Genomic DNA, 17,956 nt, shown 5'->3' with positions numbered 1-17,956 from the left:
CTCTCACACAACCAAAGCCCATCTTGGTGTCAAAAATCTTTGGGATGCCTGGGTGGCTCAGTTGATTGGGTGGCTGCCTTCAGCTCGGGTCATGATCCCAGAGTCCTGGGATTGAGTCCCACATCGGGCTCCTTGCTCTGCAGGGAGCCTGCTTCTCCCTCTGCCTCTGCCTGCCTGTGCTCGCTTGCTCACGCACGCGCTCTCTCTCTGACAAATAAATAAAAATAAAATCTTAAAAAAAAACTTCAGTGGCCCTTTTTCCTGAAGGGGTCCTTAACCCCACATTTAGAAAGAGAAGTGCACTCTGCTAGGACACATTTCTCTACGGTCCTCTCAGGATTTTTTTTTTTTTTTTTCCATGTCTTGTATCTGCTCTTTTCCAGAGTCTCTTGTCAAGGATTGTTGTAAGATGGTGATAGTGTCTTTCACTGGACCAAGGGGTAGATTGATTTCCTGACCAGTATAATAAAGGTTATACCTCCTTCTGAGGCAAGGTTGAACCATTATGTTTGTGATAAATAATAAAAGCACTGGGCTGAGTTTCCTCAGCTGTGACATAAATCTGTTCATGCAGCATCTACCTGAGCCCCTTTGCCTCCCCTTGTGGGGTGTGGAGTGGGGAAGGGGCATGTGAACTGAAGTTCTTGCTTCCAGTTGTCAAATGATTAATAAAATCTTTTGTGTCCAATCCAGGAATCTCGTGCATTCTGCCAGCAGCCATGAAAGCTAATTTATTTTGGCTAACATCCTTCACATTTCTTGGCAGTCTTGGTGACAAGGATGGTGTAATAAGAGAGGCATGACTCTTTGGAAAGAAAGGGACAAAGTCCCTTTGTTGGTCTGGTTATGGAAAAGAAGGATCTCTGGGACCAACGGCAAATTCTCTCATCCAGGTGTTAGACCGGGATGGTGGTGAGTCGGGCCTTCCACTGTCTTACCTGTTAATGAAGGCTGCTGTGTGGGGGGGTAGGATTGAAACAAGCAACCTGAATGTGCTTTGTTCTTTCGTCTTACCCTGGCAGAAAGATGAAGGGTCTAGAAGTGGTGTTTATTCTTCTCCTGATGTGGGGGAGGGAGGCACAAGGGGTCCCCAGAGCTGACAAAGAGATTTGGGTGAATTAACATTGTAAGTTAATGTGATTGAGCTGCATGTGGCCAGTAGCCTTCCAGAAACCAAAAGAAAATGTGCCTTATTAGCACCTTGCTTCCAGCACACTGACACTCTCTCCCTCTGGACCTCCTGATGTCTTTGTCAGCCTAAAACCTGACTTCAACTGCTTTAGCCACAACATGTTTGGCGGAGAGAAGGAACTCAAACTTGGATATATTTGTTGGATCAGGTGCCATGCCACTGTCTTCCATGGTTGTGGGAAGGGAGGTTAAGTGACAAGGACTACAGGGTCAAGTATGGCTGCAAACAGGCAGGAATAAAGAAACCTCTAAGCCAAGCCACACTTCAGTTTCTGGGAGGTGCAAAGGGGAAGCCAGCTCAGACCTTAAGGTGAAAAGCATTGGAGAATGAAAAGTGGGGGTACCTTCCCTACTGCCCTGGCCATCCCCCACCTACCATCCCCCACCTAAGTATTCTTATACTTCCCTGACCCATAGTGTCAGAGGGGATTATTCCCATCTGCTGAGGTGCAGGTAGAGAAGTTGAAATCATGCCCCATAGGGTTAATGAGGTTGAAACTAGAAGAAAATTTAAATCTTTTCCAGGGTACTGTTTTCCCCTAATCAACCATTGCATCTTTTCAGACCCCACTAACAATCCCATAGCTGTCTCTGCAGAAGCCAGGACTTCTGTTCCAGCCCATGAGCAAGCAAGACTCTGCATTCCTTACCTTGGGTAATGAGACCATGACCCCATCCAGTTTATACCGGCTCTCAGAGCTTTTCCATAGTCCCTCTTCTTGTCCTAAGATAACCTCCTGACATCAGGGGCTGAATTTTGCCTCCTTCTAATGTTAAGTCTCCACCTCAAAGTGAACATGGGATGTGTGTCACATATATATTTGTTCAACATTCATGCTCCAACTTTCCTCATGAACAGTTTTATGTTTCCCTGCCCTTTTCATTAATATGTATATAATCTTAACCCCTATGATTATTAAAAACAAAACAAAACTGTTCTTACCCACTTTGGGGAGGTGAATTTGAGGCTTGCCCTCCTGTTTCCTTGTCTGGCTGCCTCTTTCTGTTTGTTTGTTTGTTTGTTTGTTTGTTTAAGATTTAATTAATTTATTTATTTGATACAGAGAGAGAGAGATCACAAGTAGGCAGAGAGGCAGTCAGAGAGAAAGGGGGAAGAAGGCTTCTGGCTGAGCAGAGAGCGCGATTCGGGGCTCGATCCCAGGACCCTGAGACCATGACCTGAGCCGAAGGCAGAGGCTTAACCCTCTGCCACCCAGGTGCCCCAGTTGGCTGCCTCTTGAATGAACCTTTCCTTACACACCTGATGTCTCAGTGATAGGTTTTGCTGTGCATTGGGCAGAGGGGCTTGGATTCAGTTCCAGAGTGTTCAGGAGTCACACTCTAGTGCCATTTGCCACCCTGTGGGCAGGTCGGAATCTAGCATGAGTGTCTCTACCCTCTGGTATCCAAATGTTCACTCCATAGATGGTCTGTTTGTTGGCAAGTAACAAGTCTAAGTGTTAGTAGCACTGAGTTATCCGTATTATATTTCTGACACGAGGGATGGCTGATAAAACCCGAAAATAATTAGAGTCCTGTTTTCCAATTAAGGTTTGTTGGAACTATGTGAGCAGACTTACAACACTTGATTCTTCCAGTGATTAAAGAAAACTTGGTGATTTTGTCATTTGGAGCCTCTGGCAAAGGGAGAAAGCCTCAGCCTGAAGGCCCCCCTTGGGGTCTTGAACTCAAAACTCCCCTGAGAAAACTAATAGTGATGTGGATTCTAAAAGAGGCTATTCAGTTGCTACAGAGCTTTGATTAAAACTGAAACCTGACCTTGGGACGCCTGGGTGGCTCAGTTGGTTAAGCAGCTGCCTTTGGCTCAGGTCATGATCCCAGCGTCCTGGGATCGAGTCCCACCTTGGGCTCCTTGCTCGTCAGGGAGCCTGCTTCTCCCTCTGTCTCTGCCTGCCATTCTGTCTGCCTGTGCTTGCTCTCTCTCCCTCTCTCTCTGACAAATAAATAAATAAAATCTTTAAAAAAAAAAAAAAAACCTGAAACCTGACCCACAGAGAACTTGGACCTCCCCAGCCCAATATTTTCATTTTGGGGTAGGTGAACTTAGTAGATATAGAAGACTCAAGAATTTGTCTGCCAAATGGATATGATGTGTGTGTGTGTGTGTGTGTGTGTGTGTGTGTGTGTGTGTGTTTGGTATGGCTTACAACTGTAATTTACCCATAGAAGGGGATACTTCTACAGTAATAAAAACAAATGAAATTCATTTATATTCAACAACATGGGATGAATCCCATGAACCTAATGTTGAGTAAAGGAAGTCAGACACATGGAAATATATACTATTTATGTATGGATCCTTAAAAAGGAGTCTGAGCACCAAATTCCATCATGGCGGTGGGGAGGGTCCCCCACACCAAAAGTAATTCTCTGAGACACGAGCAGTGTGTCCTACAACTCAGCAATTCTAATGCCTAGAAACAGCATCAAATTCTATAGGTTAAGGCCTCAGTCCCACAAGACTGCCCTTGTCTCTCACTTCAGATGCCAGTAGTAAGCCCACATTATCAACCTGTGCTTCTTACTGACCAGCTAAAGATTGGAGGTTCCGATGACCCTCTTTCTTGAATTCAATTAATTTGCTAGAGCAGCTCACAGAACTCAGAAAAAGTTTACTGACATTTATTGGTTTATTTGGATATAGTACATTTACAAGGAAACCCGACTCTCCAAAGCAAATTCTGAGCTATACAAGAAAAGTCAGGAGCTGTGTTCGGTGGACCTTTTATGTCCCCTTCCTGTGCCTGAAAGAAATCTTGCTGGCTCTAGGGTCTCTGATTCACCAAGTGTCTTCTAAATGAATGTCCTGGTTCACTGATGGGTCACAGGAGCTGACACCTAATGGTGTCCACTGGGTTCCTGTGGCTGTTTGGCTTCAGAGCCAGCCATGCAAACCTGAAAGCAGTATAATCATTCCACTCAGAGCTCAGAACTCAGAGTTTTGGGTTGTTCCCATGTCCTAGCGATTTAGTTTTCCATGTTGGGCACTACAGGCAGTTTGGTTAAGGACACCTTCTTTGTGGCTGCAAAATAGAAATAAACCTCAGCTATTGGTCTGTTGTCTGGTAGGAACATGGTAAGGACTTTTTCTCTGAGGGCACTGACCACTGTCAAGGTGCTGATCAAGTCTGGTTCTGTGTTGATGTAGAGGCTCTCACTGTATGCCAGGGTTGTGGCTGCAGGAGAAAAGTGATGTGTTTGTCTCATGGTTTGGGAGGCTCGTGCTCACTCCTGGCAGAATGACTCCATTGTACCTTTGACCTGCCTCTCCAGTTTATTGGTCATGCTTCACCACTGATGACACATTCATATAGGTTGACTCTGGCCACACCATTCTGGCCTTTAAAATGAACCTGCATCACCTTTTAGACTTTCCAGTCCATTTACAACTTCACCTATGTTATGCCTTTTGTCACAAAAACTACTTACTTCCTTTACTTCCTCCTGGCCCAACATGGTAAGGCAATTTGGTGATTGGATGTGACTGTCCTTCAAAAAGGGGTTATCATTTCTCTCAGCTGCTTCCAGGAAAAGGATGAGAGGAGTAGTGGGGATTATATGGAGCTATTTTCCAAATCTGAATTCCATATCGACCATTCCTTGGCAGAATGTGGCTTTCCTTCCTTAGTGGCCACCCCGGGCTAGCACGGTTTGTACACCTCCAAGTGATAGCCCAGCCCAAATAGGGTTATGAGACCCAAATGTAAATCTGGCTACATTTATAGAGAAGACTTTGTCTCCTTTATACCTGAATCTCTGGGATGAAATGTTTGGGTAGAAATAAGTGATGACTGGGAAAAAAGTGAAACTGTAGATCTTGTAAGGGGGCACATTGATTCTTTGCAGGAAAAGGAAAAGGAAAAGCAAAAAACTGGTACTTTTTTTTTTTTTAAGGACTACCTTAGCCCCAGGATGTATGAGGAGAGAGGGGTGTTAATGATATTTTGTCTTTCTGTATCTCCTCCCCTAGGGCTTCCCTCCAGAAGCAAGTAACCTCCTGCTACAGCATTCCAGCTGTTGCAAGTATCTTAAATTTAACTGACTGCTAGCTCTCCCCTGACAGTTAAGCTGAGTATCTCCAGTGAGTGATCTTGGCAGAGGTGGCCATAACAGAAGGAAAAATCAGGTGAGTATTTTCTATTTCAGTTTGAGTGATGGTCTGTAAGGGAAGGGGGCTTATCAAGAATCCAGGTGATTAAGTGCTCATATGTGGGAAAGGGGTTCTCCTTGGATAGAATGTATAAACCTAGAAAATCTCATGAGAACAGGAGATAAATCTTGGTAAATTTATATGTGTGGGAAAAAATTCTAAGGGGAGAATATAGGATTTCAGTTGCCATGATAATAATAACCTAAACTTCCAGTCTCAAGAAAGGACTCTGAATATAAATATTATTTAGTGGGAAATGACAGAATGGCTACTAAGAATTTGGCAACAGGGGTGATCGTCTCATCACAGACTGTGGTTGGATTCCTGGGGAATTTCTTAATTCTTTACCACTTTTTTACCACTACATATACCCTTCGGTGGATGCATGTTAAGGTCTATAGATCTGATTCTCAAGCACCTGACTTAGTCAATTCCTTGTTTATTCTTTCTAAAGGAATCCCCCATACACTGGAGGTTTTGGATTAAAGCACCCCCCCCCCCCCCCGGTTATTTTGGAGGTAAACTTGCTCAGTGTGTTCACAGTTGCCAGCAGGGTGTCCACTGGCACCACTGCCTTTTGGGTATCTTCCAGACCATCACGATCAGCCTCAGGAACTCAGAGCAGACAGAGCTTAAAACAAAAGCTTCCAAGTTCATTGGCTTTTTGGTCACCCTATGCTAGAAGTTGCAAATGCTGGTAAACATCATAATTCTTATTTATGTGTTTGGCAAAAACATGGACAAAAATAGGACAGCAAAAACATCACAAAGCAAAAGGATCGGGCATATTGTTCTGGAATAGTTGGTGACAAAACTACAGAATTGCTGCACACAGAATTGCCATCTTCCCTGAGGCCCTGGCCCTGCTCAAGTCCCGCGCCTGTAACTGCCTCTCCCGTCTGCGCATGCGCAGTTTCCTGCAGACCCGGAAGTGAATGGGCTGAGTGACAGAAACGCTCGGGTGAGTGGTTTCGGATGTTCAGTCACAAACCCGTGGTTTGCGGCCTCAAGCCTCCAGTCTTCCACACCCGGGTTCTCTGGAGGTTACAACTGCCGTCCTCGCCTTTCGGGCCACGAGGAGTCCCGGCGTCCTCGTGAGAAGTTCCAGGCCTGGTAACCCCGGGGCGCGGCATCTGTGTCCGCTTCCAGCCCCTGGATTCGTGGAGACGTGCTTCGGCCGCTCCACTGTCCTGCCCTGTCCCCGTCCCGGATACGGGAAGGCGGGGCTCTGTTCTGTGCCACGTTTGGTCGGGGCCGCCGCAGCCACAGAACGCGTGGGCCTCACAGCGGGGCAGTGAGGTGGGAAGAAAAGGGGAGAAACTGCCTCACTGGCTTGTCTCTGTGTTCACGAGCCCCTCTTGGGCGGCGGGCGGCCGAGGACTGTCTTACTTGTTGAGGTCCTCCCGTGTGCGTGGTTGTCACGCGAAGGGGGCGTGTGCGTTCTAGGCATTAAGCAGCCTGTGTTCACTCAGGGTCCACTTGCCAAGACTGATCTTATCCGAGAAACAAGTCCAGAGGAAGAGGAAAGGAAGAGGAGGCAGGAATGACTCGTTCCCAGGTAAAATTCACATTCTTGGTTGTTTCTTCTGTCTTTCCTGAAATGCTGGTTTTTCTAGACTTGGTAATGTACTCTCAAGGTACCTGCCAAACGTTTGCTCGAACTCACCCCAGCCTTGCCTCCGTACCTCTCATCTCCACTTACATTCCATCTCATCAAGACCCGGAGACAGGAACCTGTGAAGAGACCCTGTTGGGGGATCATCAGGGGGAGGGTTTCATACTCAGGTGTGAATCAGAAACTGGGAGTGGGGCTTTGGTGTCAGTGCGGTTGGCAAAGGGGATTGTTTTAGGAGTTGCGTATGAATGCACTGTCAGTTCCATGTAGAGTAGCAGCAAGAAGCACTGCATTAAGGGGCGCCTGGGTGGCTCAGTCGGTTAAGCCTCTGCCCAAGTCATGATCCCAAGATCCTTGGATAGAGTCTGGAATGGGGTTCTTTACTGTGGGGATAGGGGAGCTGGTTCTCCCCTTCCCTCTGCCGCTCCTCCTGCTTGTGCTCTCTCGCTCTCTCTGTGTCGAATAAATAAATACAATCTTTTAAAAAAAAAGTCCTTCAGCAAAATAAGTCAGCAGAGAAAGACAAACATATGATTTCCTGGATATTTGGAATTTAAGAAACAAAACAGATGAACATAGGGGAAGGAGGAAAAAGAGGGAAGCAAACCATAAGAGACCCTTAACGGTAGAGAACAAACATAGGGGTGATGGAGAGAGGTAGGTGGGTGATGGGGAGATGGGCATTAAGGAGAGCACTTGTCCTGTTGTGCTTGGGGTGTTACATGTAAGTGATGAATCATTAAATTCTGCTCCTGAAAACAATATTACACTACACGTAAACTAACTAGAACTTAAGTACAAATTTGAAAAAGAAAAAAATGACCTACACATTTATGTGCCATATTAATATGCAGGAACAGCTGGAAAATAAGACTGAGAAGGGGAAAAACCTGTTGTCCCTGATTTTACAAAGCATTTGATGCTGAACAAGTGAATCAGCATGTTTCTAGTTCTAAAATATTAATAATTTGGGTTAGAGTTGAAAGTTCTGAAACTTATCAATGATAAAGGATGTTTTATTATATAATTTGTTTTAACAGTTAAGTTCTTTAACATCACTCACAGCATGTCCATCACATGAAGACCTTTGCTCATTCAGGAACTTTTGTGTAGCCGGTGTTTTACCTAAAAATGTTTCAGCCATTACATTGGAGCAAAAACTTAGTCTTTGTTATCACCAGTTGTTACTAAAATGTTACATTTCTTTTGTTTTAAACATCACATGCCATATATCCTTGTTTTGAGGTAAAACTCCAAGCAGTGTTGAAGATTTTGGACTAAGAAGTAAACATCTCCTTCCCTGTCATGCTCTCCATCATCACTCACCAACTCTGTAATCACTGTTGCCTGTTCTGTGGAAGATTAAGTGTGTGTCTTTTTTTTTTTTTTTTAAAGATTTTATTTATTTATTTGACAGAGAGAGATCACAAGTAGGCAGAGAGGCAGGCAGAGAGAGGGGGAAGCAGGCTCACCGCTGAGCAGAGAGCCCGATGCGGGGCTTGATCCCAGGACCCTGAGATCATGACCTGAGCCAAAGGCAGAGGTTTAACCCACTGAGCCACCCAGGCGCCCCAAGTGTGTGTATTTTAAGAATGCATTTACTGGGGTGCCTGGGTGGCTCAGTGGGTTAAAGCCTCTGCCTTCATCTCGGGTCATGATCCCAGGATCCTGGGATTGAGCCACGCGTCAGGGTCTCTGCGCGGCAGGGGGCCTGCTTCCTCCTCTCTCTCTGCCTGCCTCTCTGCCTACTTGTGATCTCTGTCTGTCAAATAAATAAATAAATAATCTTTAAAAAAAGTGCATTTACCTATCATTAGGTGATTTTAGTTAGAATTCTTCAGTGAATGTTATATTGTGATATTTTATTCTGCACACATACCTTGGAGTTGTTTTCATGCTAGTAAACATAGAGATAATTTGTTCTTTTAGAGCCTCATTAAAACATTCTCTGAATGAAGACACATGGATCCCACATGGTTCCCAATGTCCGGGCATTGTGCACAATGGTGAAGAGCAGGAGCCCTGTCCATCGTCCCTTGTATCAGCCTCAGTTTTAGGGAAATGTTTCAGTTGTTTACTGTCAATCATGATGTTTACTGGAATTTTCTTAATAATGCTTGCAGTTTTTTTTTCAGCATGATTTTTAGTTAACTAATAATTTCTTAAAAGATCTAATGCTTTCATATTTTTTCTATTTTAATTTATTAAATAATATAGAATAGTAATAAATTTTATAATCTTTAAGCATTTTTATTGGCTAAACTCCACTTGGCTTATTTTTTTTTAAGGATTTTATTTTATTTATTTGACAGACAGAGATCACAAGTAGGCAGAGAGGGGGAAGCAGACTCCCTGCTGAGCAGAGAGCCCGACGTGGGGCTCGATCCCAGGACCCTGAGACCATGACCTGAGCCGAAGGCAGAGGCTTAACCCACTGAGCCACCTAGGTACCCCCACTTGGCTTATGTATAAATGGACATTTAAATGGACAAGATTTTGATATTTACATGTAGGTATTTTGTGGAAAAGGTAAAGTTTTCTATTTTTTGTATTTTTTTAGCTAGGTTAGTACAGAGTAATGTTGACAACAACCTAATTAAAAATAAGTACAGTTTCTAAATGTCCATTTTACCAAAAATGCTGAAATACACGAGTAAAAAAAAAAGATTAAAAAATTCATTACAAAAATCTGTCTGAGAGGACTGCTTTTACTGAAATTGTGTTTATATGTGCATGGGTTTATGCAAGCAGAAACCTATGGGTGTGTATAAAAGATGCATTGTTTCGTAAGTAATTTTTATACTTATTTTAACCTTTGGAAATTGTTCTTATGAATTTTTCATGGCCTTAAATTTTTTTTCTACACGAACTCATTAGTGAATTAATAGTGGTAACCATAGGGGCACCTGGGTGGCTCAGTGGGTTAAAGCCTCTGCCTTAGGCTTGGGTCATGATCCCAGGGTCCTGGGATCCAGCCCCGCATCAGGCTCTCTGCTCAGCGGGGAGCCTGCTTCTCCCTATCTCTCTGCCTGCCTCTCTGCCTACTTGTGATCTCTGTCTGTCAAATAAATAAATAAAATCTTTAAAAAAAATAGTGGTAACAATAGTAACATACAATGTGTGTACATATAAAATGACATTTTCTGCAGGTCTGTATTTTTAACTTGGAACTCGTTTCATCTTTTCTCACTTAGGAAACCCGCTATCAGTGTACTTTCAACACTATCTGTTACTTAACTGTGTGATTCTCAGGTTCAAGTCTAAATTCCGAACACCTGGTTCAGGTGCCAGCTTTGCCATTTCTTAGTTATCTGACCCACGGCTAGTTTCTTAGAGTTTCTGTGACAGTTGCTTCCTCTATAAAGTGGACACAGATATTTCCCTAATGTTATTACACAAAATAATACCCATTTGAGTAATGTTTAGTACATCATAAATGTTTAAAAAACTTTTGTTTCTGCCATTATAATCATCATCATCACGTTCTTGCATTTTATTTATTTATTTTTTTTAAAGATTTTTTATTTATTTATTTGACAGACGGAGATCACAAGTAGGCAGAGAGGCAGGCAGAGAGAGAGGAGGAAGCAGGCTCCCTGCTGAGCAGAGAGCCCGATGCGGGGCTCGATCCCAGGACCCTGGGATCATGACCTGAGCCAAAGGCAGAGGCTTTAACCCACTGAGCCACCCAGGCGCCCTCGTTCTTGCATTTTAAACTTTCTTAAAAGGCACTGTGAACGGGGTGCCTGGGTGGCTCAGTGGCTTAAAGCCTCTGCCTTCGGTTCAGGTCATGATCTCAGGGTCCTGGGATCGAGTCCCGCATCGGGCTCTCTGCTCAGCAGGGAGCCTGCTTCCTCCTCTCTCTCTTGCTCTCTCTGCCTGCCTTTCTGCCTAATTGTGATCTCTGTCAAATAAATAAATAAATCTTAAAAAAAAAAAGGCACTGTGAACTTTGTAATCTTTAAAGACACTACTCATCAGATGTGGAGGAAGGGGAACCCTCCTACACTGTTGGTGGGAATGCAAGCTGGTCCAGCCATTCTGGAAAACAGCATGGAGGTTCCTCAAAAAGTTGAAAATAGATCTACCCTATGACCCAGCAATGCACTACTGGTTATTTACCCTAAAGATACAAATATAGTGATCCAAAGGGGCACGTGCACCCGAATGTTTATAGCAGCAATGTCCACAATAGCCAAACTATGGAAAGAGAGTAGATGTCCATCAACAGATGAATGGATAAAGAAGATGTGGTATATATATACAACGGAATACTATGCAGCCATCAAAAGAAATGGAATCTTGCCATTTGCAACTACGTGGTTGGAACTAGAGGGTATTATGCTGAGCGAAATAAATCAATCAGAGAAAGACAATTATCATATGATCTCCCTGATATGAGGAAGTTGAGAGGCAGAGTGGGAGGTTTGGGGGGTAGGGAAGGAAAAAATGAAACAAGATGGGATCGGGAGGGAGACAAACCCTAAGAGTCTCTTAATCTCACAAAACAAACTGAGGGTTGCTGGGGGTTAGGGATAGGGTGGTTGGGTGATGGACATTGGGGAGAGTATGTGCTATGGTGAGCGCTGTGAAATGTGTAAGCCTGATGATTCACAGACCTGTACCCCTGGGGCAAATAATACATTATATGTTAATAAAAGTAATTTAAAAAAAAGACACTACTCATAGTGTAGCTCCTCAAAGAAACAATTGGTGTGTCAAATGTGCTATCTAGCCCTTCTATGTAGTCCACCTTGTGATACATTTTTTTATTTGTATATTTTGTTGTTCACAAAATTGTGGAGTACACAGTGATTTTGTGGCTTTATGTCCTCTAGTTGAGAAGTATAATAACACAAAATTATCTTACACTGATTTGTCACTACAGCCAAATCAATCTTTACACCTCTCTCCTATAATCTGTGTGAAGAGAAGAACTCTCCCCATGGTCTCTTAGTGTAATGTGTTTTTCATTACAGGTGCTGTTGACCTTTAGGGATGTGGTCATAGAATTCTCTCCAGAGGAGTGGGAGTGCCTGGACCCTGCTCAGAGGGCCTTGTACAAGGATGTGATGTTGGAGAACTATAGGAACATGGTCTCCCTCAGTGAGGATAATGTCCCTCTAGATGTCGGGATCTGCCCTAGTGAGTTTCTTGGGGGGCCCCTGCCCTGCTAGACTGGGACTGATGCTATATCGACTCTGAATTGAAAGTTTTCATGAGGAGGCACCTGGACGTTCATCTCCTCCTTTCTTCAGATGATCTGCCCACTCCTCACTAGATCAGTGTTGCTTTTACCACTTGAGTAATCATAAAATCTTGTAGCAAAATTTTAAAAAATATTGGATTCCCTGGTTTTACTCCCATGCGTTTGAGTCAGTAATTCTCAGAAGAGAGCTAGATGTCTATATAGGTAAAATATTTCCTAAGCCAGTCAGTGAACAAAATCAGTGTAGACCCATCTGTAACAGCTTCTGTCCTTAGCTGAACAAGGGGCTGGGATTATGTTCTAGAAAAGCCCCAGCACGTAATTCTCCTTTCTTATATGCAGGACTCTCTGACCCAAATAGTATCTCTATTTTGGAGCAAGGGACCGAGCCAAGGGCTGTGGAGGGCGCGCTGAAAATAGTGAAAAAACCAAGTGGGTGGGACTCTACCGAAGATGTGAACACTGGTAGCAGCTGAGGTGGCCAGAGATGCAACTGCTTCATCAAATATTGTTTGGGAAACTTTCCTCAAAGAGGAGAGGTCTGTGAGAAAAGAAAAGTACTTGTGAGCCCTCAAAGGAACTCTCCCCCATTTCTCTGTTCTGCAGACATGACATTCCAGCTGATGCAGAGACAATGGCAGTCTTTATCATGACCTGCGACACTCTTATCTGGCTGCTGTGACCTTTCTGGTTCCTTGGCTTTGAGAGGGATGAGAAGGGCTGTTTCGTAGGGGTCCTCTTTTTCTCTGGTCTCTCCCTCCATACTTGATGCCGACTGATTCCATCTGATCTGTCAGTTCCTCCGTAGATCTGACTCCAGGACCTGTCCAGGTTTCATCCTCTGTTCCTGTGTTTCAGAGATAGGAAAACATTGGCCGCTCCTCCACGGCACTTGGGGCCCCAAGGCTGCATGGGACTGTCTCAAGGCCTCCTGGTCATTTTGTCAGGCCTGCTCTTGCCACACTTCAAGAGTATAACCAGGCAATAGGGCGGGTTCTGAGATGGTTTGTCAGCAGTACTATGCAGACAGTGGACAGAGATTCTCTTTGAAACCCAGTCCTACATGGGGAGCATCTCTTGTCTTCTCAAAGACTCTGCAAAATCGAACTCCCTTGCTTTACATCTCTTATCTTGCCTTATTCTCCTTCCTGCGCTCTGCCTGGGCTAGTAATGCAGACAATATTTGGCTTGTCCAGATTTTGTATTTTCTTAAGTCTGCACAGTTTGGCTTGTGAAACATGTTTTCCTAGGGTCTGGAATAATCTTCTTTTCTGCTCTGATAACCCACTTTTAGATGATGGACAACTTCTGGTGGACTTATCCATGGAGGGGTTTTACTGGGTACCAACATTTTTGAAGAAGAACATTTTGATTACTCTATTATTGTGCTGTCCTGCCACTTACAGAAGCACCCAGTTAAGCCACTGAATGGGGTGGTCAGCAAGTCCTAGGGAGGCTGAGATAGGAAGTATCAGGGAAGTCTGACTGATGAGTGATTGTAGTTCTCTTTCTGTTCTTTTTGGAGTGTCACAGAGTCTCTTAAAGATAGTGTGGCAGTGTTGATCAAATAGCTAATGATCATTCCATTTCAGCCAGCAATCATAGATGTACAAACTTATCCCAAGGAGAACATATATTTTAAAATATATACTATATTACATTGTATGTTAATTAAAAAGATATATATATATTACAAGATTTGCTTCTTGAGTGCTGAGGGTTATGGCTTAACAGCAGTTTCCCCCAAACCTACTCAAATTCCTGAACTTTGTGAAAAAATTGTCTTAGTCCCTTTATTTCTCTTTCGCCTGACTTACCTATTACTAAAATACCTTTTTCTCAAGTTGGTTGGATTTGTAAAATTGGGAATATTGGACATCTTGAGAAAAAATTTTTTTATTAAATTACTATATTCATGCCAGAAATCATTAAATTGATTTGCCATAATTGTTATATAGGATACCTTGCTTTTTCTGTAGTATATTTTAAGTTTTCTAAATATAATTTCTTGGACTTTATTTGAATTTTACTGACTTTCATATTTTGGTACAAAATGTTTTATTCTGGGGCACCTGGGTGGCTCAGTGGGTTAAGCCTCTGCCTTGGGCTCAGGTCATGATCCCAGGGTCCTGGGATTGAGCCCTGGCACTGGGCTCTCTGCTCAGCGGGAAGCCTGCTTCCCTGTCTCCCTCTGCCTGCCTCTCTGCATACTTGTGATCTCTGTCTGTCAAATAAATAAATAAAATCTTTAAAAAAAAGATTTATTTATTTGAAAGAGAGAAAGAGAAAGAGGATGAGAGAGCATGAGCAGGAAGGGCGGAGGGAGAGGGAGAATCTCAAGCAGTCTCTGCACTGAGCATGGAGTCCAACATGGGGCTCAGTCCCAGGACCCTGTGATCATGACCAGAGCCGAAACCAAGAGTGGGATGCTTAACCAGCTGTGCCACCCAGGCACCCAAGGAAGCACTATGGTTTTTATATAACAAGGAAACTCAGTCTCAAAAAGGTTAGCATGCCAAATTGGTAAATTTCTACTTATAAAACATATTAAGTAAGTAATAATTTGGTTGGTATGTTCCTTTTAGCTAATCTATCCACATCTCCCCCAAGTTCAGACCTGACAAAACCTGCTAACTCTGTCGTCCCCACCAGGGACTCACCATCTTGCGCCCATGTCACTCTCCATTGTTGAATTCTGACACACTTTCATGGCATCTGCCTGTGTAGAGTGAGTTCATCCGTTCTGCCCTTGATGGCAATGTCCAGAATTTTGCTTTTGATGCCTCCTAAGAACATTTTTATACATGTCTATATGTAGGGCTCTCTTGAGTAAATGCTTATAAATAGAAAGCAATGGATATTCCATTTGAGAAATTTCAGGGCAAATATTAGAATAGAGCTAAACCTGTATTCCTTCCACTGTATCATGCTAATTGCCTTCTTCATCTCTTCCATTCTCCCCCATTCATTGATCTCCCCCATTCATTGATTCATGGATCTGGATGAAGAACACTGTTTTTTCCTTAGCAGATTAATTTTGAGCCCCTGGATACCCAAGTCTCCTCAGCGTTCCCTGTCCTTACCCGTTCCACATTGTATAAAGATCCCTACTCTCCCAGAGGACAGCTAGTTCAGGATAGCACCATGCCTGGTCACTGTTTAAATCAACACATTCAGGAAGTGATGATTGAGATGCTCCTATCCAGGTGGGATGAGTCAGTAACAGTATTAGTAACACAACTCAATTCCTGTGCTTTTCTTGAAGCATTTCCCTGTATGCTGGTGGGGTTTGCTATGACCTTCTGCTCACTTCCTGAGTGGGCAGTAATAAACTGTTTAGTGCTCAAGGACATGTGGTCTGAGCCTACAGGCCTGGGTTCAGATTTTAGCTTTCAAATTTTTTTTCCTGTGTGAATTAGTGTTGGATACATAAACATGATGGGCCTGTTTTTTTTTAATTATTTTATTTTTATTTGTAATAAATCTGGGAAACTTTTTATACTTCCTTCATTAATTATACATCAAAAAACACCTATTAGTGAAAAGCCTTACAAATGTAATGATTGTGGGAAGGCTTTTAGAGAAAGCTCAGACCTCACTAGTCATCAGAGAATTCATTATGGGCAGAGGCCTTACAAATGTAATGAGTGTGGCAAAGCCTTTTCCCAATTTGCAAAACTGACTAGGCATCAGAGAATCCATACCAGTGAAAAACCATTAAGTGTAATATATGTGGCAAGGGCTGTAGGCAAAATTCAAATCTTGCACGGCATCAGAAAATTCATACTGGAGAGAAACCTTACAAATGTAATCAGTGTGGCAAAGTCTTTCCTGAGGATTTAAGCCTTATTCAACATAGGAGAACTCATACCGGAGAGAAACCTTATAAATGTAATGAATGTGGGAAGACTTTTAGAGGAAGCTCAAATCTCAACAATTATCAGAGAATTCATTCTGGGCAGAGACCTTACAAATGTAATCAGTGTGACAAATCCTTTAACTGGATCTCACACCTCACTATACACCAGAGAATCCATACTGGAGAGAAACCATATAAATGTAATGCATGTGACAAGGTCTGTAGTCAACAATCAAATCTTATAATTCATCAGAGAGTTCATACTGGAGAGAAACCTTACAAATGTACTGAGTGTGGCAAAGCCTTCATGGAGCTTTCAAGCCTTACTCAACATAAGAGAATTCATAGTGGAGAAAAGCCTTACAAATGTAAGGAATGTGGCAAAGGCTTTAACCAGTCCTCTTACCTTGTCAAACATCAGATAATTCATACTGGAGAGAAGCCTTGTAAGTGTAATGAGTGTGGCAAAGCCTTTAATGTGTGTTCAAGCCTTACCCAACATCAAAGAATCCATACTGGAGAGAAGCCTTACAAATGTAATGGATGTCACAAGGCCTTTACCCAATTTGCAAATCCTACTAGACATCAGAAAATACACACTGAAAAGAAACATTGTAAACCTAATATATGTGGAAATGCTTTTATCCAAAGATCAAGCACTGGGGATTCCCAGAGAATTTGTGGTGAAGAGAAACCTTACAAATGTCAATGTGTGTAGCAAAATCTTTAATGTGTTTTCAAGACTTAACATCAAAGAATCCATACTGAACAGAAGCCATATAAAAGTCATGTATTTGGCAAAGCCTGTAACCAGGGCTCACAGTTAAGTAGACACCAGAATATGCATCTTTGAAAGAAACCACAAAAATGTAATGGGTATGGCCAGGCTTTTATCCAAAGATCAAGCATATGTAATATCTCCTACTGGAGAGAAACCTTATAAATGTAATGAATGTGTTAAACTTTTATCAGATGTTCAAATGTTTACTTTAGGGGTCATGAGAGAATTCACATCAGAGAGAAAACATACAAATGTATTGAAAGTGGCAAGACCTTTAGACAATGATCTAATCTCAAGATTTACCGAAGAATTTATATTGTAGAGAAGCCTTAAAGCTGTAATGAATGTGATAAGTTGTTTAACCATTTCTCACAATTGGCTACATATAATTCATAGTAGAGAAAATGGTCTCTTTAGTTCTTCTGAAAGATTATTCAATTTAATTCTAAATAAATTTAATAATTGATAGTTGATTAAAAATTAATAATACCTATAATGGCTGTTAAAGTTAAAAGGATGCCTGTACCTTCATTTTATTAAATAGTTTATTTCAGGTTTCTTGAAAAGGCCAAATTACTATCAGTGATTTCCATCCTGAGGTTTGAAATCTGTTGATATTATACTTTAATTATAATCCTTTCATATCACCACAAAGATCTCTTGGAATGGTTTAATAAAATAAAAGGGCAAACTTCATTAGGTGATGTTCATTCATGTCCAGAATTTACTGGAAGAACAAGAACACTGAAATTATAATCCAATATAATATAAATTTGAGTGACAGCATGAGTGGCATTTAATAGATGTAAAACTACTATCTAAGTCATGATTAATATGTTAAGGACCCTCTTGTCCAGATTTGTTGGTATGGGGCTCTTATGGTGGAGCTGAGGAGAGGGTACTGAATGTGGCCTAAACTTTCCACCAGTGCCAAAGAAAAAGTACACAGCCTTTCTCATCAGCCTATATAGGTTTGAGGTAGAATGGGAGGAGGGATGGGAGACTTAAAAGCTGTTAATAATCAAATTTTTAAAAATTAAGTTAGATGGGGTGCCTGGCTGGCTCAGTGGGTTAAAGTCTCTGCCTTCAGCTCGGGTCATGGTCCCAGGGTCCTGGGATCGAGCCCTGCA

At 42.5% G+C, this 17,956-nt stretch overlaps 1 protein-coding gene and 1 pseudogene across 1 annotated transcript in view; one reads left to right on the top strand and one right to left on the bottom strand.

Annotated features, from left to right (window-relative positions):
• The window catches only part of LOC111160768 (zinc finger protein 729-like), a 411,473-nt gene that overhangs the window by 71,605 nt on the left and 321,912 nt on the right, over window positions 1-17,956 (bottom strand).
• LOC111160565 overlaps window positions 1-17,956 on the top strand; it is a 59,076-nt pseudogene that overhangs the window by 15,213 nt on the left and 25,907 nt on the right.

Source organism: Enhydra lutris, unplaced genomic scaffold (assembly GCF_002288905.1).
Source record: "Enhydra lutris kenyoni isolate GAN:26980312 unplaced genomic scaffold, ASM228890v2 scaffoldscaffold77, whole genome shotgun sequence".
In the NCBI taxonomy this organism is placed as follows: domain Eukaryota; kingdom Metazoa; phylum Chordata; class Mammalia; order Carnivora; family Mustelidae; genus Enhydra; species Enhydra lutris.
Note: the sequence above shows the minus strand (reverse complement) of the source record. Positions and strands in the feature narration are given on the sequence as shown.